Below are 23618 nucleotides of genomic sequence, written 5' to 3' on the forward strand. Positions count from 1 at the left end.
TCCATTCCAGTATTCCAACATCCAGAGATCTGCTGAACCACATAAGAAGAGACTGAGACCTCCCACTGTGACCATTAACACCACCCAGCATTCCACATCATTGAAACACCAATTTTGATGGTTTGGTCGAGGTCTGGAGCATCCTTACCTCATGAATCCTTAGTTGCACCACTCTACCCACCTCCCACCTTTTGGTCAGGATCCTGGCACCTCTACGGGCTTAAGTCCTAGACCTGTTGAGTGTTACACATTTGGAAACTGACATTTTTCACCTGTGTGGGAGCAAATTACCTCTGAGAATTGGGAGTGAGAGGTTATAATATCTGGTCATTCCATCTATTTCACTGCCATTTCCCTTCTCAGGGACTCATCTCACAAAGATTTGCTGAGACAGGAAGGTTCTTGCTCTGTCCTGGGTAGGGGAGCAAGAACCAGTTCCAGTCCAGTAGAGCGGGAAGGGATTCTATTCTAAGAATGTTCTGGTCCCAGTAAAGGACAGGGGATGGAAACCAGTTTTAAATATCAGACTCCAAAACACCTTTGTGGAAATGTAGAAATTCAGAATGGTGACTCTTGCAGCTATAATTCCACCATTAGATTCAGGGCATTGATTCACAGCCCTCGACCTTCAGGACATGTACTTCCAGATTGCTATTCGCCCCTCTCACAAGAGGTTTCTTTGAATCAGCCAGGGTGACTTCCAGTATTGAGTGCTTCCCTTCAGCCTCTCAGGAGCCCTAAGAGTATTCACAAAAGTCCTGGCAGCAGTAGCCACTCACCTTCGTTGGCTGGGAATAATCACCTTCTCTTACATTGATGATTGGCTGTTCAAGGGCCAGTTGTATGACAAAGCTCTCTCTGCATACAGACAGCTAAGTGCCTGTTCCACTGGATAGGATTTCAACTCAATATTGAAAAATCTACTTTGACTCCCATTTCAAAGATAGATGTCACAGGAGCTTCTCTGGATGCTGTAACATCCAGAACTTACCTACCTACCTGCAAACAGGTTTACAACAATAACAAACTTCATATCCAAGGTTTAAATAAGCTCCCAGACAATAGCAAGAAATTGTCTTCAGCTGCTAGGTCATTTGGCAGCTCTTCTGCTTTCATAACACAACCTATCAGGTTACATTTCCGCTGCTTCCAAGGATGGCTCAGGACAGTCTATATTCTGAACAAATACAGTCTAGACAAACTGGTGTATGTCCCTTGTTGGGTGTTAGGCTCACTCAATTGGTGGAAGGACCTGTCCAAAGTTTGTGCAGGAGTTCCTTTCAGCCAACTACCTCCTAAAAACACTATAATGTCAGATAGGTCCCTCATGAGGTGGACACATACCATTCAGGGCCAGTGGTCTGCCCAAGAGTCTCTTCTGCATATCAGCTTCCTGGAATTAAGAGCAGTCACGAACATTTGGACCCACTTCCTCCCTTAATCAAGTTCCAAACTGTCAAAGTCATGACAGACAATGTAGCCTGCATATTCTACATAAATTGTCGAGGAGGGGGTGAGTTCCCTTTCTCTTTGTGCCAAAGCAATAAAGCTATGGAACTGACATATAGCCAATCACATCCTCATCTTTCCAGACACCATGGCCGAGGATCTGAGCAAGCACTTCTCCCAAGATTATGAATGGAAACTGGCTCCTTGATGGTTCTAGGGGATAGAGGTTTCTGGCTTGACAGAGGTACAAGAAGTCCTACTAAATAACAGAAATGTTTCTACTAGAAATACTTACCTTCAAAAATGGAAGAGATTTCACCACTGGTATTTAGAGAGTTTTCCCTGTTTTGTTTTTCGCGATCTGCTGTTCTGGATTACCTATTGAATTTAAAGAAGTCAGGTCTTTCTGTGAGTACCATCAGAGTTCATTTGGCAGCTGTCAGTCTTTTGTTCTCCTGTGGAGCAATTCTCAGTGTTTGCTCACCTCACAATAGCAAGATTCATCAAGAGATTGGTTAACATTTTCCTGAAGATTAGAGAACCTGCTTCTATATGGGCCTTGAACTTGGTCCTGAGTTTTCTCATGAAAGCTGCCTTTGAACCACTAGCCGAGTGTTCTAGGCTACACTTACGAAAGACAGCATTCTTGGTGGCCATCGCTTCTGCCCAGAGTCAGAGAATTAGAGGCATTAATGGCTGATCCTCCTATGACTGAATGCACCCCTGTAGTCACACCCTAGACACTATTGTAATAATCTTTGTACAGAATATGTGAAGTATCATTTGAAAACTAATAGCTCACTGCTTGATAACATCATGGTGAAATGTCTGTGGAAGCTTTATATTTGAAGTTATGAATTCCCTCTGAATGATGATGGTGGCACATGTTCAAACCTACATAGCCTCAATTAGACAGGACTGTTTAAGCAGATCTTAAACAAAGGAATATGTGTGTATCTCAGTTTACATATGAGTTGTAAACGGGGCTCTCAGACAGCGAGAGGGGAACGACAGGAGACAAAGAAAATCTGCATTTCAGCAAACAACGGTGAGACGAAACAGTGTGCAATAGGGATGCAGGTTCTGGGGTGGGGCTAGAAATGAGGGTTTCAGGGTGTGGGAGGGGGCTGTAGGCCGGGGCAGGGGTGTGTGTGTGTGTGTGTGTGTGTGTGTGTGTGTGGGGAGGGGTTCCAGGTTATGGCAAGGGGTTGGAGTGCAGGAGGGGGTGCAGGCTCTGGCACAACACTTACCTTGGGGGGGCTCCTTGAAAGTGGCAACACATCCCTTGGCTCCTAGGCGTAGGGGCAGCCAGGCCAATGGGAGCTGTAGAGCCAGCTCACGGAGTGGGGGCAGCACACGGAGCCCCCCGGCTGATCCTGTGCCTAGGAGCCGCAGGGACGTGTCGCCGTTTCTGGGAGCTGTGCGGAGCCAGGTAGGGAGCATGCCAGCCCCACCAACCAGACTTTTAATGGCCTGGTCAGGAGTACTGACCAGAGCTTCCAGGGTCTCTCTTTGACTGGATGTTCTGGTTGAAAATTGGACATCTGGCAACCCTAAGGTGCAACCTTTTTCACTACCAGACACTATGTTGCATTTTTGGAGAAAATCCAGGCCTGGGAGTGTGTTGAGATCACCCTGCAAGTAGTAACCATGGCTGCTGGAAGCCAGAGTGTGGCTGGTGTTTGCTGACAGGCTGCTGGGCTCAGAGTTGCTGGACCAGGGCTGTGGCTACACCCAGACACTCAGAGTGTGACCCGCATGCTCTTTGACTGATCGTGAGAAGCCCAGGTTGGAAGCTACAGCAACAAAGCATTGTGAGGTACCCTAGGTTGAAGGGCAGAGTGACATAGCTCCTCACTAGCTTGTACTGCCCACATTAACCAGGTTATCCACCTTCCTATTTCCCCCCCAAAGCAAGATCAGGGAGGAAACTGCACTCTATACAATGGACATTAGAAGGGCAATGTCCTATCTGGACAGAACCAAACTGTTTAGATTCTGTTTCGTTAGTGGACTGACCCAGAGAATCTGATTTCCACCCAAGGACTTTCAAAGTAGATTTCTGGGTATGTTCTGTCTTGTTACAGTTCTGCAAAAGTTCAGCCCACTCTGCAGGATCCCATTCTATCTCCATGGCCCTGTTTAAAAACATACCAGTTGCCCAAATTGCAGCCTAGCAAATTCTCTCATCAGTTCACACTTATGCCCTTGTCATGCGTCTAGGTCAGATGCTTTTGTTGGCATGGCAGTCTTTTCATCAGTCTTTCCTCTGGCTTCAAATCTGCGTTCTCCTTCAGGGGAGAACGCTCGAGAGTCACCTGAAATGAGACACTTATAGGGACAGTAATTGAAGAAGAAGGTGAGGTAACTTACCTTGTACAGTAAGTGGAGTTCTTTGAGATGGGTCCGCCTGTGCTTGCTCTCCTTCCCCTCTGCTTTGAAATCTTGCCTCTCAGTACTTTACAGTAGAGAAGGAAATGAGGACTGTTCACCTGTGCAGCTCTGTGTATCTTCGGTATGGGACATGAAGGACTCGAGTGCTCGTGCAGGCCGCACAGACACTGCCACCAAAAATCTCGGGTGACAGGTACGTGGGGTTCATGTGCACATGGAGCATGGCGCCCACAGGACACACTTCTTGAAGAATTCCAGTTACTGTACAAGGTAAATCACCTCTCCTTTCTACCTTTTGAAAATGTCCTTTAAAGGAAAGTATTTTCACTAGCGTGGGGGTGGGGCTCACTTTCTCCAGAAATATCTAATTTTAATAAGCCTTAGACTGCAAAATTAAAGGAAAATATAACATGACTGAATCCCTCATGCCTTCCTCTTTATTTTCTCACTTGCAGGGTGATATATTTTTGTGTTAAATTATCAGGATAATGAACACACAAATCTCCTCATCCCCACCAAAGATGTGCATTATAAACAGAGTTTTATAGTAACATCCAGTTGAATTTTAGTTGCCTATTTTAGAGTGTAGTTATTTCCCTTGAAATTTGTATCAACCTTCAATAGAGAAGGGTAATGTATTACCCAGAAAGGGCTTGGATCAGAGGTGGCCAACCTGAGCCTGAGAAGGAGCGAGAATTTACCAGTGTACATTGCCAAAGAGCCGCTGTAATACGTCAGCAGCCCCCCATCAGCTCCCTCACCCACCAGCAGCCCCACTGATCAGTGCCTCTCCCTCCCTCCCCGCACCTCCCCATCAGCTGTGCAGGAGGCTCTGGGGGGGAGTGGGGTGGAACGAGGGCATGGCAGGCTCAGGAGAGAGGGCGGGAAAGGGTGGTGTGGGGGCAGGGCCTGTGGCAGAGCCAGGGGCTGAGCAGTGAGCACTCCCCAGCACATTGGAAAGTTGGCGCCTGTAGCTCCAGCCCTAGAGTCGGTGCCTATATGAGAAGCCGCCTATTAACTTCTGAAGAGCTGCATGTGGCTCTGGAGCCCCAGTTTGGCCACCCCTGGCTTGGATCATTGTCCTTGATCCTTATTTTTGGATATCTCAGCTCATGTGTCAATATTATCTATTACTGGCTTGTTTTCAGTAGTGCTCTGTGCTAGCTGCTGCACAGACACAAAAGAAGGGTTGGTCCTAGAAGACCAGACAGTCGGACAGAGATGACACAGAAATAACCGGATCAAATGGTGAATAGCCACGTCTGGAATATAGAGTATGTTGGTGGTAACTTAAATATTTAGCTGTTTTCTTTAATATATTTTACCCCCCCCCCGCCAAAAAAAATCTTATTCTTAAGCACCTCCACTACCTACCCTGCAGTCAGCCATAAAGGGTTGGTCTACACTACACATTTAACCTGGTGATTGGTGCCCAGGTCTGAGCCACCTGGGTTAGCCTAGTCTGAGTACGAGGATCCCTGCTGCAAAGCCCTACCCACGTTACTGTGTCTTCCTCATTTCTGCACTTGACCATGTGTGTCTGGCAGCATGTCCCGTGGCCCTGCGTGCTGAGACGCTCTGAGATTCTTTCCCCATCAGTCATGGGAGAACTTGTCTGTGCCTCGGGGTGGGGAATGGCTGAAGAATTTGTGGGAAGGCCAGTGGACTCGAGGGATTTTACTTGCAGCCTCGCTGAAGTGTGGGCCAGTTCCAGCCCCAGCTAAAATTCAGCTCAAGCTTTAAACCAGCCCCGCAGCTGTGCAAGCAAGCACTGGTTCAAAGTGCAAATAGGCACTGCCTGAGGGTTTTATGTGTGGACTATAGGAGTTGGGCTAAAAACATGTGTACAAACATGGGCTAAGAGTACAGTGTAGGCATACCCTTGATTTCCTGTGGGTGTCATGGTAGAAGTGGGTCTGCGTGAAGAATTTGGAGGCAGGTAGGGCAGCGGCTCGGCTTTGCGGAGGGGCTCAAGCCATTCTGTGCATAGGAGGCAGCAGAGAAAGAAGCATGGAGACTCGCCTGGGGGAAGCAGACAAACAGTATTGCCAGCAGGGAGGCTGGTGTCATTAGCGGAGCAGAGGAGATGGAGGGGACCATGCGAAAAGACACGAGGGCAGATAAATAGCGAGGAGCAGAGTTACACAAGTCCTAACATCAAGGACAAGAAGCTTGATGCAATGGAAGAAAGAGGAGCCAGTGAAGAGATTCAAAGAGGGGGAAGAAAAATCTAATATTTCAGGGAGTTGCTTGTATAAGGTGATGAGTCAGTCCCTGTGCTAGGCTCCAGCCAATCCACAAGCCAGGAACTGGTTTTTTGACTCCCAGACCAGGTATATAAGCCTCACCAGAGGAACAGGAGCTGAGTCTGCTCAGTGTCACTCCGGGGCTCAGAACTTCTTGGCCCTTAGCCTGCTGCAGGCTTGCTCTTGCTCTGACCCGGTTCCTAGCCTAGTCCTACTCCAGCTCTGCTCCTAGTGCTGCTCTAACTCCGCCCTGGATGCCTGATTCGGGCTCCTACCACTAGGCCTGTGTGCTCTGGTTCCGACCACTAGGCCTGACCATCCCCATCACAGTTTCTGATAGCTTGGCTGTGAGTGTTAAAACGATGCCTCAAGGAGATCCTGGATCCAACCTGTCACTTATGAAATTTAGTTTCCAGGCTGAATGTGTAGAGGATGTGATGTGCCCATCCTGAATCTCACACATTACACTGCTTTGCAAAATTCCAGAGCCAAGCTGACACAGCCGTTGAGCTACTCGTCAGCTTCAGAACACTCAAGTAGCTTGTTTCACACATTGTGCATGGTCTAAGAATAAATAGAAGACTGCAGATTTCAGTGAGAGTGAGCGAGCACTTAATTGTCTTGAGCACATGTTCTCTCAGCTAAAGAAATATTCTGTCTTCATTCTGTTTTTCTCCCCTCTGCCTTTTATTAGGAAAGAGGACTGCTGCATCTTTAATGCACTACTTTACAGCCTTTTATGTAGAAAGATTAACAAAAAGGAACCGCACTTAATTTAAAATGACAACTTAGGTTTGCTTCTGGATCCTTTCTTGGCAGATGTTCTCTTAGTAAATTGCATTTGACAACCTGAAATAAATTCTAACCAAGATTTATGCCTGCATTTGCTCTCGGGGCTTCGGTTCATCAGATTGTCTGGTTAAAAAGCTATGAAAAGTAACAACTAATTTAAAAATTGATTTTTAGGCAATGGGATACCCATGCTACCACTTCATCTAAGGGAAATCAGGGTTCTGAATGCATGGCTGCAGTTTTGCAATTGATGATAGAGTTAGTTACAGACATTTGCATAAAAAAAAGAAAACAGGACATTACAGAAGACTAAGAAATGGCTTGTAATGATAAATCTTCTGTTGCGACTTAACCAAAAAGAAGTGTTTTAAAAACATAGCCAAGGACGTGCCATCTTTGAAAGTTTTCCCAAAGGAGAAATCAATGTTAGCCGAGATTGCCAGAATTTACTTTAGCTATTACTATGGATGAATAATTATGTTTAATTCAGCCAGTGATATGGGTTCACAGCAGGTTAATTGGTAATAATGGGTTTCAGTCCAAACAGTGAGGAATGATATTTCAACAAAAAAAGTTCTCTCCCTGAGAGCTGAAGATGTCCTTGCTTTCAGTGCTACCCATTCATAATATCACGTGCTGCATGTCCGTGTTCTTGTTTCTATGGCACTCTGTTGCCCTCCCTTGCTCCTGGGGATTGAAGGAGGGTATAGCAACCTGCTGATGCATCTGAGTTTGTACAGCCTTGTCCCGTTTTTTGTAATCAAGAAATTGCCTTCCAGGGCCTCGGACAGTGATGTTATCTAAGGGGAATGCAGTGACCTTGTTAATATCAACAAAGCAGGAAGCTCCTGGTCTTAGTTATATCAGCATCAACCCAGAGTAAGTCATGTGAAATCAATTACACTGGTATTGCTTGGACTGGAGGCAGCAATTGTCTGTTGGGGGAGGGTGTCTGTGTCTGGTGCCTAGCACAGTGGGCCCTCTAGGCACTACCACAATACAAATAATGAATCATGAGAGACCCAGAACAAATCCACTGACACGAATAGAGGTATTGCAGGTTGGTACTGGTATAACTGAGGTCAGAATCTGGCCCTCTGAGTGTAATATCTTCCCCTAAAGCATGGTTAATTTATGGCTCTACATGGAATTCCAAGAATTAGTCAAGTAAACATCTGGGATAAGAGGAATCTACATGGGTGAAATTCACCTGGTGCAGAGGGGCAGCAAAGGGCCAATGCACCAGTTATATCCATGCCATTCCTGTTTGTGTTACGAAGGCCCTTTTCACAAGGGTGAATCTCGTCCCATGGGAACTTATCAGCTTTCTCCTTCTATTAGCATTCCAGTCACTGCTTGCTGCCTTGGTGATTTCTGCATTTGGTGATACTGGTGACTCTGTCAGGAGCTGTCCAGACTGTAATGTGTAAATCTTGAGGTTTTTTTAAAAAACAATTATTTTAGTCTTTTCATTACTTCTCTTCACAAACACCCCCCCCCCCCAGTATATGCAGGGCCAGAAGCAGCTAAATCCAGCTCTAACTGGCAGATTTATAGGCCAGTCAGTGAACATGAAGAAAAGTTGGAAATACATTATGAGGACATTGTCAAGGTTGACTGGGCCAATATTTTATCCTTCACCCTAACAGCATTTTTTTTTTTAAATATCCTGGAGGGTGAAGGGCTGCCATCATGTAAAGATCCTCACTCCTTATATTGACAACCGAACCCCAGCAATCCCCTGAGAGAGGGGGCTGGCTGCCGGGGGACTTGGGAGAGGAAGATGATTAATGCATACAGACTAAGGTTGGGCTGTTCCTGTGAACTACATTCTCCAGACCTGGCAAAGGATTGAAATTGACCAGACTTCTTGCATGTGAACACTCCATTTGCCATAAATCCAGTGCCTTTGGTTGGTTTGTTTGGTGACTTGCCCAGACCAAGAGCTGAGATGTTCTGTCCATCCGTCTGTCAGACATCTCTCTCCTTGCAGAATGCTCGTCACCACATTTTACCCCTGTTGCAACCTTTTGTTTTACATATCTGGTAGCTTTCTCATAAGGAGGGGGATGAAGATGGAAATGTTAAAGCTTACTATATGTAGCAAGAATAAGAGCGAAAGGTATGGATATACCCGCTTTTGTTTTTTGACTAGTTCACCTGGATAAAAATTGGTCACACGATAGAAAACAACTAAGGGCTGGTTAATGCTGGAAGATTAGATCAAACCAGCTACGTCACTCAGAGGTGAAAAATCCGTACCCCTGAGCGATGTAGTTAAACTGACCCATGTCCCTGTGTAGACAGTGCTAGAAGAATTCTTCCATCAACCTAGCTACCGCTGTGACGGTGCCCCCCATAAGGCTTTATGGAATATGCTTATGGCCGTGTATGTGACATAACTGGAATATGTTTTACTACATACACCATGTAACATATCTATGTAAAGGTTATGATCTACGAATGTATTCATCTCTGAAATTCAGTCTAAATTTTCCCTTTCTTAATTTCTTCTTCTTCTTCCTAGTTATAATGTGCAGTTCCTCTCCCTCCTGGGTGTGTATAGCCTTCAGTCATGAGTAGGCTGTTATCAGCTCTAAGCAGAGGTAGGATGCACTGAATGGAACATATGAATAACTCACCTTGATGCCTTTATCTGCCATAGATAATGTTGGAAGACTGGCCAACAAGGCTGCCTGTCTCACCCAAGGGTTGTCTATCAGTTCCACCAATGTCTCCTCCTAGAGAGTCCTACCCATCAGCTGTCCTGCCCTCTCCTACAAGCAAGAGGAGCCGGCAAGCATCCCAAACATCGCTTACTTACAGGAGTGGGTTGTATGCACTGTAGTCCATGGGCACTCAGGAGGCCTGGTTCTCCTTAGACTGGCATCAGTGGAGATCAGGAAGAACTCTGCTGAAATCAAAGGTGCTGAGCTGCTGTTCCAAGAGCAGATTGAGGCCCAACGACTTCAATGCAGAAATCTTTGTGCTGGAGTTTCTGTGAGTCAAATCCTAGGCTCTTGCATGAATCTCTAAATACGTAGAGGAGGCCAGATCCCAATTAGAGTAAATCAAAGCTCTATCAAAGTCATTTTATGTCAGCTGGGGATCTGAGTGTTTTATCTACTGCATAGTCTCAGATCCACAGTCATGGACCAATTACCCATGTCCATCATCCCTCGCTGCTCTTTGCTGTGGGGGTGGCCTGCCTTGCATGACCTCTCTATGGCTTGTTTCTTTATTCTTGCTCCTATGTGTAGGAGTGTCCTAGAGCTGAAATTCTGTATTTAGGGTCTCCTGCAGGTGCAGAGGGGAGGTAGGATTAGGCCCCGTGTCCTCAATGACTTCAGTATATTAGAACAACAATCCAAAAGAGTAATAAACCACACAGTAAATGTGTTGGCTAAAATTAACCTTCTGCTTTGGGCATTATGCCTCTCGGGAACCATATTTTATCCTCTGGAAATATTTCAGTGCTTCTGTCCCCTGAGCCTGTCGCTAGTGTAATTGCATAATATACACACCATGCAAACATGAGGTGAATGCTGTGCTATGATGAAGGGTTTGCATACACAAACCAGAACATTCAAAGTTAAGCCGGGGCCTGATTCCGATCTCCCTCTCATCAGTGTGAACTCTGCTTCTGTCTGTGGAATTATTCTGGTCTAAAATGGATGTAAAGCGAGAGCAGAAACAACCGACTAGCTGTTATTGCTGTGCGCACACACACAGTGCGTTTCTCTCAAAGCAGTCCCCTGGGGTCAGATCCTCAGCTGGTGTAAATCGGCATAGTTATATTGAAGGGCAATTTATCTGTGCCCTTAAGCTATGGATCAGGCAGTCCTGTGATGCTTTAATTTAGGGTGAGATCTGATCCCCTTAAAAGCCTATTTAAAAATCATAGGCACCTCTGAGTGTGGAAAAATTTGTTTAAAATGTGTCTCCCCCCCCCAAATGTTTTGAGTGTTCAAAGGCAGTCTTGCAGTGTTAGCTACTGTATGGAGATGAAGGGATTTGTAGGCAGATTACAGGAATGAATAGAGACTTAGAAATTCTATATTGAAAACATTGGGATTGTTTGCTTTCAGAGAGGAGACAAATAAGAGGGACCACGATGAAGATCTAAATGAGTCGTCTAGAGAATGTAGATCAGGAACTTCTATTCACCTTATTCCCAAAACACAAGAGCAAAGGTCATCCAGTGAAAATGAAAGGTGGCAAATACATTGATAAAATGAAATATATTTTTCACACAATGCACAATTAGTCTGTGGAATTCACTGCCCCCAGTTATTGGTGAGGCCAAGAGCCTAGCAGGGTTCAAAAAAGGATTTGAAGTTTATATGGATAATAAGACTATCCAATGTTATAATGGTAGGGCTTGAAAAAGAACCTTGAGTTTTGGATGGGATACAATAGTCATACTTCAGGGCATCAACCAACCTCTAGCTAATAGTGGTCAGGAAGAAACTTTACTTATGGGTAGTTTATTAGGAACCACTTTTTTTGTTTTTGTTCTGTTTGTATAGCTCCTAGCACAATAGTGATGTGGTCCATGAATAGGGCTTTGCAACATTGTGGTAATAAAGATGATGATAATAATAATAATAATTAATAATTGCCATCAAGTTTTCTTGCATCTACTTCTCAAGCAGCTGGTCTGACCACTGGTTAGTATCTTAGAAAGGAGGTTGGTCTAAATGGACCACTGGTCTAATCCAGTGTGGCAGTTCCTAGTCCTTATGTTCCTATAGCTTTTTCAGTGTAGGGAACGCTCTAATACAGCAACGATAGTTACTGTGCAGTAAGTTTTTGGCTTGTCAGTTTAAGGAAAACTTCTGATTCTTATGGCCTTGTATCACAGGAATTAGACTCTTGTAATCAGATTCCAAATCTTAAATATATTCTCTTATCCAAGGAGAAAATTTATTAGTGAAAAATCAACGTATTGATTTTTATTATGCTTAAGGTAGTGGGAATGTATTGATTGATATCTCGTAATGATATTCACTTCTGTTGTTTATATGTTTTCATGAGTGTAACTCAGATAAATGAGGACATATATCTATAATGGCAACATATTAATTCTGTAATAGTACAAAGATCTAGTTTCCATTAGTGCACCCTTCATACAGTCCTTTAATTCCTTGAGCTGGTCCCCAGACTAGTGATGGGAGCTGCAAAACTACCTCTTCCCGGCCTTTCTCAGTCACTGTTTGCTAAACCTGTTTGATAATCCACAGATTGCATCAGCCCTAGTTCAAGGCCATAATTTAATCCTGCCGTTTCTATCACCTAGGAAACTGAAACCCATGCCTGACACCAAGATTTTGTTCTAGTTAGGTTTGCTGTGACCTCCCGCCCCTCAGAATAGGAACAGTGCACAGCTTGTTCCAGGTGTGAGCACAGCCAGTTCTCCTCTTTATTTCCTCACCTCTCCCTCAGGTAGCCCAAACTGCTCTGCTCCAAGAAGGGCAGAGTAGATGACGTCTGGTTCTAGTCAGTGCCACTCCGCTAACTTGCTCATGGAGACGCTACTCCGGTAGTGGGGATGTGTGCCATGTCCCCAAAATATGTGAGACCCAATTCTCCACTCCCATGGATATAAACCAGATTGTACTCCATTGAAGTCAATTCAGTATAACCAAAGTGTGCGAATGGGGGAATTTGGCCAATAGAATTTACTGGTCTAGTTAATCAGAGTCACACATTTGTCACTGTGAACCCAGGTGGATCAGAATCAGGTGGACAACAAGAGAAGAAAAATCAGAGTGGAACACAGTCATCTTCAGTGTGTAGGGTTGTTTTCACAGGGGTTCTGATTTAATCTGGATTAACACCAGCCTGGTGTAAATCTCTAACTGTGTTCCTCCATTTTTACAGATGCTAGGGTTGCTTGTGTGGCTTGGGTCCAGCAAACATACTTTGGGGAGGGCTTGTTAAAACTTGGTGGAGGGAAAGTGATGTTTAAATTAGGCTGCAGAAAAGCCTTAAAGGTTTACTTTTTGTTTATTGCAAAAACCTACCATTGGTAGTAATTTAGAAGAAATCAGCTTTCCTGCATTCTTTGAAAGTGCACATCAGCGATCAATATGGCGTAGTCTCTGAGCTTGTTATACCAGCAGGATGTATGAGAAGAATATTTTCATGCTTCCAAAGCTGTTCATCAGAAAATATTTTCAGGCTTTTAAAAACAATCAGTGTGTGGTTGGGGTTTTGGTAACCTTTGTAAGGCTTCTAAAACTTTAGGGCCAAGATTTTTCTATTGGTTTTGGATCCCTCAAGTTTTGGATGCCTGATTGGTGGAGACACTTTCGAGGGGCTGATTTTTCAGAGGGGAGTACTCCGTAGTTTCCGAGAACCAGCCCTTTTGAAGTATCTCCTGGTTGGCAGAAAAAAGCTCTGGGTCACTTGTGAAAATTTTGGCCTACACACTGGCATGCCTGGAGACTTTGTAGACCCTTGCTAGGATGGTACATTACAATTTATATCTGATTGGGTAACACTTCATTATTTATATTTTTTCTTGGCACTATTCAAACAAATGCAGAGCATCATTCATATACAAAGCAAGTACGAAGAGAACATCTGTCAGATTCACAGTTTTAGAGATATTGCGTTACCTATCTGTAGGATTATAATTTAAAATAAATTCATATTGCAGTTGTCGTAGTGTCTTGAGAGTTGTATTTAGTACATTTTGGACACCTGGAAAAAGTGATTTGTGGTGTGAGACTTTTTGAGCATTTTTACCTGTGCACCTGTTGTCCCACATTCCCTTATTTTAATGGTCAGTTTGGGCAATAGAAGTGATTATTTGTTTTAAGTATTATCTCATCTTTTTGGCACAGGATCCCTCCTTTCCCTCATATTGTGCTTGAACTTTACACCTCTTCCCATTTAAAAAAAAAGCTAGGACTTTAACCTTGCTTTAAGAAATGCATCAGAAAGGTCAGCTCTGTGTTTCCTCTGATTTTCCAGGCTCAGCTGGGAGCTGATTAAAGCTGCCAGCCGTGGCTTGTCAGGTTTGTCAGAGACAACTATATAAACTCTTTGTTATGCACTTTGCTGTATATGATAAATATATTTATCTTCCTCTGTCAGGCATCAACAGGACAGATGCTCGAGGAGCAGTGTGGTAGTGGCATTAAATGCGCTATCTGTGTCATTAGTTAGTAACACACACCAGGAAGCATGCACAGAATATTCAGGAAACTTGCTGTTAACTTCCCTGAGGAGCTGAGCGAGAAGGAAACGCCACCAAGTCTCTCCCACCCTGGCATTATTTATTTTTAGGAGATATGAGCTCAAACCCTTTCAGCAAAGCTTGTGCAGTATTTTGCCTATTTTCTTTTCTTTTCTTTTTTTTTTTTTGGTAGCCTAGAAATCATGGGAGCAGACATCTGTCTCTACACTCCTAGAGAGAGTGTAGAGACATCGTTAGTATTAGTGAACCAGGAGCACTCGGAGTGTAACAGCATCTTGTGCAGTACATTATGGCCTGAGGGTTGTCTCTCTTTGGAGGTGTGATGAGAATTCTGAATATGAACGTTTTTCTCTGACTTACTCTGGTATAAATCCAGAGTATCTCCTAGGACCTCAGTGGAATTGCTCCTCATTTCCAGCAGCGTAACAGAGAGAGGTTTTGATTCCCTGGCTTTTGGTCAGGAACCCGAACTTTGCAGACGGGGCCCATATCTATGCTCAGCAGCTATAGTGGCAGGTTGGGCAAAGGCCCCTAATAACCAAAACACCTTGGTTTGCAGCAAGGAGAAAGAAGAAAAAGAAACAAAATAATGAGCTGAAGTGGGAAGCCCGGCAAATGCAATGCCTTCTCCTGCCACATTAAGTGTTCCTATTTCTCTGGAAGTCAAAGGGAGTTTTGCCACTGACTTCTGTGGGAGTAGAATTGGGTCCCTAATGACATCTCTTGCAGTGTATTGCTAGAGGGAAGAAAAGAGCAGCTGGGATATGGAGCCACTGGGTGTGGCTTTGGGAACTGAGAAGGTGGCTGGGACGTGGCAACCACAGAAGATTTTGTCACAGCAAATAAGCCAGAAGATGTGGAGGACTGAAACCATCCAAGAGCTCTGTGAAGCTGTGACACCCCTGTGGCTTCATGTAGGGTTGGGACTGTGGTGTTCTGCCTTTGGATCAATTCAGGGGGCGTTTGCTGGCAAAACTCATCATGGAGTAGTGGGTGGATTCCTTGCACAGAGGGGACCAAATCCTGCTCGCTTCACTCGCACAAAGAAAATGGGCTACTCCAGGGTCCAGCCCCAGGAATGCCAGTGGTCTGTGGTTCGTGATAGGAAGGCCAGTGTGCAGCTCGCACTGTGGCTGGCGCACAGGGAAGGTGGAATTTGATTGCTTTTCGGTAGTGCTATGGGGAATTTAAACCATGCCGATTCACTCGGGTCCTTCAAGTAGGGCTGCTGTGAGAGTCAATCATTAGCTTAGTTTATGGATTTTTAAAATGTGTTAATTAAGGACTCTCTCCTGCTTCCGTTCAAGTCAGTGGCAAGCAGAACAGTCCCTGGACGTTAATATTGCATATAAAATCAGCACATATTATTTCCAGCCAGTGTTGGATGTTTGTGGGCAAAGCAGAGAAAGCAGGCTAGTGCTGTTTAGTTAAAGGGATGGTTTCCAGGCTTTAAACCACAATATTCACGTTTTCTGTAAATATTGTAGCCCCGTCTGAAAACCAACGGGGCATTTACTTGTCAACCAATTCCCTGCACCTTGCTGTCAGACTAACAACAAACGTACCAGGGTAGTTTGGACTCCTGAAGGCAAAACCTTCCAGATGGGGCCATTGTCAAGGTGAGGTAAGTTCAGTTTAAAAACTTCAGCAGTGCTGTTTTAAAGTTACTGCTGTGACGTTTCACACCATATTCTTTATGAAAATATGCTTATGCTATGAATATGACATAACTGAGATATACTTTATGCAGTATGGCTTGTGAGATATCATTGGAAAGGTTATGATTTACTGATGCCTTGAATACTGCGTACAGATGTGGTCTCCTCATCTCAAAAAAGATATACAGGCAATAGAAAAAGTTCAGAAAAGGGCAACTAAAATGGTTAGGGGTTTGGAATGGGTTCCATATGAGGAGAGATTAAAGAGGCTACGACTTTATAGCTTGGAAAAGCAGAGACTAAGGGGGGGATATGATAGAGGTATATAAAATCATGAGTGATGTGGAGAAAGTGAATAAGGAATAGTTATTTACTTGTTCCCGTAAGATAAGAACTAGGGGCCATCAAATGAAATTAATGGGCAGCAGGTTTAAAACAAATAAAAGGAGGCTCTTTTTTACATAGCACACAATCAACTCGTGGAACTCCTTACCTGAGGAGGTTGTGAAGGCTGGGACTATAACAGGGTTTAAAAGAGAATTAGATAAATTCATGGAAGTTAAGTCCATTAATAGCTATTAGCCAGGATGGGTAAGGAATAGTGTCCCTAGCTTCTGTTTGTCAGAGGGTGATGATGGACTGCAGGAGAGAGATCACTTGATCATTATCTGATAGGTTCACTTCCTCTGGGGCACCTGGCATTGGCCACTGTCGATAGACAGGATACTGGGCTGGATGGACCTTTCGTCTGACCTAGCATTGCTGTTCTTGTGAGTGTGATTATCCAATTTATATGCCTGTATTATTTCTGTGGCTGAAGTTAGGAATATTAACTACGTATCAAATGTGTTACTTTGGGTGTCACCCACCCAGTGCTTCAGGTACAACAGTGGAAAAGCCAGGCAGGGCTAATGGGCCATTAGCAGAGACAATGGACTGTAAAAGAGCGTAGTCTTCCCCTGGATACTGGAGACAGCCTACGAGCAGTGGCTGTCACAGCCATGCAGAGACATGGGTTCGAGTCACCTGGTGCTGGACACCTCTCCTCCCTTTTTGGAATGCCAGTGTTTTCCACTCGAAGACAAAGGGGGCTCCCACCTTACACAAGAGCTATATAAGGCAGGAGAGTGACATCACCAGGGTTCTCCTCTGCATCCCCACCAAAAGAGACACTGAAGAAGACCTAGAAGCAAGAACTGAACTGGGGGAAAAGGGTTGAACCCAAGCTGGAAGGGCATCTAGCTTGTGAGTAATAATACCCAAGGTATTAAGAGGGAGACCAGTGCAGTTGCCTTTCAAGACTTTCTGTAATCTGCCTGCAACAATATTGAGGGTGAGAAGTACTCTTTGTAACCAGTTTCTTTAGTGAAACTTGCTTAGTTTGCGTGTTTGGTTTCATTTGCTTAGTAATCTGCTTTGTTCTGTCTGTTATCTCTTATATTCACTTAAAATCCACCTTTGGTAGTTAATAAACTTATTTCTTCTTTATAATAAAACCCAATTTATGTAATTTCTAACTGGGCGTGGGCAAGAAGTGTGCACATCTCTCTTCATGTTGAGGAAGAGGGTGGATTTTTATGAGCTTGCACTGTGCAGATTTTTCTGTACAGTGCAAGACAGTATTAGTTTGGGTTTATCTCCCTAAAGGGGTGTGCATGTGAGTGCTGGGGGAGTCCTCTCACACAGAGCTGATTTCAGTCTGTGTCAGCAGCAGGGTGTGGCCCTACGTGTGTGTGCGTGTGCGCGGGCGCGCTTCAAGAGGCCGGAGAGCCTAATTCAGCAAAGCAGGGAGAGGGAACTCAGGCTGATTGAGCAGGGGAGGCTTAGTGAAATCCCAGTACATCAGGTTGCATCCCAGAAGGGGGGTCCAACCTGTCACAAATTCTACTTTACTTCTATACCATTCTATGCTTCCAATATATGGTTATATGTGTGTGCACATGTGTATAAATCTAGGAAAATACAGAAGTCTCTGAATGAATAGGCAGATGAGATATAGGCAGACAAGTGAGAGTAACGAGTACACTGAAAACTTATCAATATGCTCCTGGATGGACTCAAAGCATGGAACGGGGAATGGGGTGAGTAGGTAATAACAGAGTAGCAGTTCCACTGCAGAGATCTTCCATCCTAGAACCTGATTCTCCCAGTCAGCAAAATAATACAATATGGACCTTAGTCATTGACTTCTTCCCTTTTATTTCTCATGGGCAGTGGGTGGACAGCCCTGGTTTAGGATCTTCTCTAGTTTTTCCTGCAGAACCTTCCTACATTTAGACTAGGCTGGAATATTTGTTTTTAAACCCCAGTAAATTGAAACTAGTGTTGACACACAGTATTTCCACAGGTTTATTATATTCTACTCTCATAGTTGAGGACGTGGCTTTTAGTTGTGCTTAGCCACACAAGCAACATTAATGTTCTTAACAAATTCCCTCATGGACACTTTAATCAGGAAAACTGATGTTTACAAATTTGAACACACTGTACAGTATAAAGACAACCTGTTGAAAGAGGAGGGAATAGAGTGGAGAAAGGCAAATGTAGGTTTTCTTCCAGGTCATGTCTGAGTGAATGCATTAGTACTAACATTTGAGGCAAACTTAGGTTTCCCGTTTTAATCAATATTTGACATGAGTTTAATCACAGGAAAACATAAACTGGGAAAAGAAGCCAGATTTCCCCTGGGAAAACCAAGTGGAGAAAACAGTTCTTTGGTGATCCACCTCTAATCTAAACCAGTGCTTCAGTGATCTCATCCAAGGGATTGGATCTGAACTCACCAGGGGATTGGTGGGGGAAAAGGAGGGGGATGGTTAATTGCTTTTTGTTTTAAGATCCAAGGAGTTTGGATCGGTGTGAAGCCTCTCAAGGCAACCCAGGGAGGGGAAAGTCTGGGGGGAAAAGGAGGGAGATGGTTAATTTCTCCTTGTTTTAAGACCCAAGGGGTTTGGGTCTGGGTTCCCCAGGGAAGGTTTTGGGGGAACAGAAAGTGTGCCAGACGCTAAATTCTAGCTGGTGGCAGCATACCAAATTTAAGCTAGTGATTAAGCTTAAAAGTGTTCATGCAGGTCCCCACTTTTTGTACCCTAAAGTTCAAAGTGGGGGAAAAAACCTTGACACAGCCCTCTCCATCCATTTCTTTCTATAGCCTTCAGCCTCTAAATAAGAGACTCCCAACTCTCACAACTGTATTGATTTTTTGGGGGGTTGGGTGGGGCAGGGACTGGCTAGAAAACCAGAATTCCATTTTATGAAAAATACCAAGTTTTTGGAGCTTGTTTTTGTTCCACATTGGACCAAAACTTAGACCTTTTGAAATTTTTTGTGTGGGGGAAAAAAAAACAGGAGCAAGAGAGACCCTCACCTATCACGCTATAGTCAGTAGCCTGGGAATAGGGGAATCCCAGGTTTACATCCCAACCTGGGGTTGGTGCATGCCAGGTGAGTGCCCTAAGCACCAGGCTATGGCGTCGGTCTCTCTAGCATAATACATATTTAATAATTTATCTGAAGTGAAGCAGCTTCAACAGGGAAGATGGAGAGAGAGCTCTTAGAATAGCCCATATCTTAGTGATTAGGGCACTCAGCTGGGATGTAGGAGACCCATGTTTAAATCTCTGGTCTTTCAGAGCAGGGATTTGAACATGAGTCTCCAACATCTCTCTTTCATGCATCAGAAGTTCCATTCTGGACCTTGCTTACTAAAGTTTGGTCAAACCTGATACATTACTGCAAAAAGTTCCAATTTTGATGAATTGATGCTTTCCAGTGGAAAAATGTTTTTGAAAAATTTCCAACCAGCTGTATTTTTTTTCCCTTGTGTAACCTTGGGAATAATCAACCCTCTTCAAAGTCAGGAAATGTAGGTATATTGAATGGCCTCGTGTCTTTTCCATTTGAAACTGAATCTTGTTAGTTAGTTTATGAATGTAAGGAAGCCCTTAAAAATGGCAGCTGTACAGATCAGTAACTAGCGGAGCGTGACAAGTGGAGAAGCTTGGCCAGTTGTTCATGTCCAAAGTACATGGCGCAAGAATGTCATTATCTCTCTCTTCTGAGATGCGGTTGAGCTAGCTGGTAACAGACTTTACAGATTATCCTCATCTACAAAGGTGAGAATTATGGTAGTATGAAATTAAAATGAATAACTCCGTCTTTATGATACTGGGTCAGAGGCAGCCTAATATTCTAGTGTTTGTGAAACCTGGGATTATTTACAGTCCAGCTGGTTACAGAAAAGTAAACGGGAATTTGAGACATTCAACATTTTTATTTTGAAAGAAGCACTGTTTCCTGATTAAATCTCTATCTCAGAGGTATGTTTGTCTCTTTTTAGGCAAATGTTGTTTGACACATCTCAGAACTGATGTTTCAGAGTTGAAAGGCTAGAAACTGGGAAATCGTTCAGTTGCAAAAATAAGCAATAGTTCAAGTGTTAAACTACTGATGTGGAAAATTGCTCTGACAGTTATGATGTTGCTCTTCCTTTTAGTAAGACTTACACTATCATTTACTTCAAATACATCAGCTAATGTCGTGCTGCCTGGTACAAGCCAACCTGTGCTATTTTGTTGCAGTGATGTGTGCGTGCTAAAACAATATATTGAATGAAGAGAGGCAAAGAACTTTGCTTTATTGTACCTCAGATATGGGAGGAGTTACCTGTGTTGCAAATTCGTGTGTTTGCTGAAGCTCCCTATAGATATTAATGCAACAGACAGGAACGGCTTTGTAAAACCAGCCTTGGGTTTTGTGCCTACATTTTTACACCTGCAATTTATTTTGGAGGCAGACAGGCAAGCAGTCGCTAAAGTCTGTCTTTTGAGTTCAAATTTCTGTCTTCATTTTCTAGATTTGTGATTTGGTGATGAAGGAAAAGCAAATGAAATTAGGAAAAGTTTTGGTATTTCAGATCCTCCAATCTGGAAGTAATTTTAGTTGTAGCTTGGGAGAAAGGGCTACTTTAGAGAACTGTGTATATATGTGGCCCGGGAGATTTTTAATAATAGATCTGTTTATTTGTTTTTATATGCTGTGGAATTGTTATCTGGGGAAGGAAAATCTGCAAGAGCTGTAAGAAACTAAAATTCTTAAGTGATGGCTGCTGCTACTTGTGAGACTGATTGATTGATTCTCAGAATTTCCACCTTAGGAGACCAGTAAATCTTACACTGTACTTTAGTGTCATTTCATTCATTGCGGAAGGTACAAGCACACTACGATGGCTTAAAATGCATACAAAAATGACTTTGGGAACTACTTGAAAACATTGTCTGCCTTAGATAGGTACCTTGTGGAAAAACATGCCAGTAATATGATTGAGAGAGAAAAAACGATAGTCCAGTCGCACAAACTTGGTACACTTGTAACTTAGCGAAATAGAATTAGGTGGTTCTCAACACATGCAGTAGGTACATCATTTTTCAATACAGGAAATATATAGAAATAAGCCTTTTTGTTTCCTTTCGCCATTTATATTTAAGTTCTCCTCCAGCCATCAGAGTGATGATCCCAGCGCAGAATCTTTTCTCAAACAGATGACTTTTTTTCTAGAATACTAAAATGGCTGAATTTGATTAAGAGTTATGAAGGCTGATGGTAGAAGGGAAGATGAGTGCCCAGAAAAATAAAATTTGGCTGTGAGGAATACGAAGACCTCCCTGATGTGAAAACTCCTTCATTCATTAACATCCTAAAACTCATCATTTTTTAGAACACCCTCAGACTGCCAAAAATGGCAGCGTGGGGAGAAATGTCAAAGAATGAGCATCAGCTGTGAGGCTTTATGATGTCATAGAATCATTATGTCACTCAATGCCAATTGATTCCTAAGGCTGATTGCGAGCAATCATTAATCATTTTGTATTGAACAGCTTGCCAGCTCCATCGCATCTGGGGCAAATACAAGCGGCACCTATTTAACCAACATCCTGCTCTCAGCACTTTCATTCTTCAGCTTTCAAAGTAAACCAAATTGCTAGAGTTGCAGCAAGGTTGCTTTTTTCTTTTTCTTTCTTTTGCCAGAGATTCTAAACTGGTCAAAATGAAAGCCTCAGCATGCTTGTGAGCTCGCTGCTCTTTGCCCATACTGACAGCGATGTGCCACTGAGCTACCAGAATATTTCAGCCTGTTCCAAGTGGAAGCTAGCATGGCTGCTGTAATAAGACTTGACATTTCAGAACTATAGCACATTATCGTAAGCTCCTACTGAAGGTGTGATATTTTGTATGTGCATTAACCCCAGGTAAAGGAGGGACTATGCTACTGCCCACTATTCATGCCACTGTAGCTTGGGTTCATGAGCCAAAAGCAAGATGGAGGCCCTGTTTTGGAAATGTTTATGCAAACGCTGAGCTTCGGCTCACAGAGCTCAGTGTGTCTACTTCCCGTGTGTATAAAATTAATAAGGAAATGCGTGAGCATTTGCAGGTTCAGGGCCATAGCTTGTGGGAAATCAGGATCCAAATGAGATGAGTTTTGTAAATATCAGCCCCCTCCCCCCGCCTCCTCCTCCCAGGGCAGCTGTCCTACTGCGATACTGTGAGGCATTCCGTCCATTCTTTTTGCTGTCGTCATCTGAAGCCAGGTGATCTTGTGTCTTTTAGTTCTTAAGAAATCCTTCACCACATCACAGTAGTGAAATTAAAGTACCTTTTCACCACACAACTTTGATGCTCACACAAATTTACAGAGACATTTTGGTTTAGAAATCACTTGGAAATACATTTTTTAATATAAACTTCCCTCAATACCTGCTCTTGGAAGCTATCAAGTATTGGTAGCCAAAATATCGTATTTCAGGAGATTATTAAATGCTCTTGCTCTGTTCTTATCTCAGATTGAGGATCTTACTTACTCTTTTGAACTCTCTGCTTCATTTCTGTTGGTACAGTCCTTTATTGCATTGCCAAAAGCCTGGGTCATAATAGATCGGTGTCAGTTGCCCAGAGGCAAAAGAAAAATAAAACTTGTCAAATGGTCCCTTGTGGCTAGTGCTGTTCCACAGTTTGGGAGAGAACTCACCTACAAATTCAGGTGTTATAAGTGGACAGATCTCATTACTAAACTGGGCCATCTGGTATATACGCTCAAATGTCACAAATTATTTCTGTAGAGAAGAAAAAAATGTTAATGCTAATTCCTTCCTAAAGTTTCCTGAACAATAGTCATTGTAGTAAACCTTAAACTACAGATACTGCATATTTTTATTTTTTATGTAGCGTAATTAGATAATTCTCCAAGGAACTTTTTAATCACGTTGTCCTTAATTAATATTAACGTGTCATGAGTAGTCAGTCAACTTCAGTTGATCAAAGACAGTATCAGTATTTTGAGAAATAACATATCATTTACTAATTATATTATTGATCTTTATGGTCTGAAAAGTCCTAATTATATGTGATGCAAACTGGACTTGTCTGAGCCTGCTGAGGGAACTTTGAACACGAATAGTTCCTGGCAGTTTCCAGCATCTCACTTGTCTAAATCACTTCTGGGGCTGACTGTGCATCTGTTTTCAAAGGTGATGATGTTTTAATGGACTTTGAAATCTGAAAAAGTGTGTTTCGTCTGACTCCTCATGAAAGAGGAAAGCGCTTTGGGATTTTTTAGTTCTGATTTTAATCGTTCTGAAAGAGATTTTAGATTTGTAGGCAGATACATTTGAAAAGTAGAAGTAAGATGTGATTAGTTTATTTTAATTAGTGGGCCATCCTAATACAGATTTTCCCAAAGCTCACAACAACGTTTTTTTTAAATTAGATTTTTAGTACATTCTTCAAAGCTAATGGTAGTTTCAAATGTTTGAAATCTTAGTCTTGTGGAAAGGTAAAAATGTGACAACGCACATGTTGACTGGTGACAATTTG

General features: G+C 43.2%; 1 protein-coding gene across 11 annotated transcripts in view; it reads left to right on the forward strand.

The window, feature by feature from the left end:
- MEGF11 (multiple EGF like domains 11) overlaps positions 1-23618 on the forward strand; it is a 377287-nt gene that overhangs the window by 58671 nt on the left and 294998 nt on the right. The gene's annotated exons all lie outside the window — the stretch shown is intronic.

The sequence above is a fragment of the Gopherus evgoodei genome, chromosome 10 (assembly GCF_007399415.2).
Source record: "Gopherus evgoodei ecotype Sinaloan lineage chromosome 10, rGopEvg1_v1.p, whole genome shotgun sequence".
Classification (NCBI taxonomy): domain Eukaryota; kingdom Metazoa; phylum Chordata; order Testudines; family Testudinidae; genus Gopherus; species Gopherus evgoodei.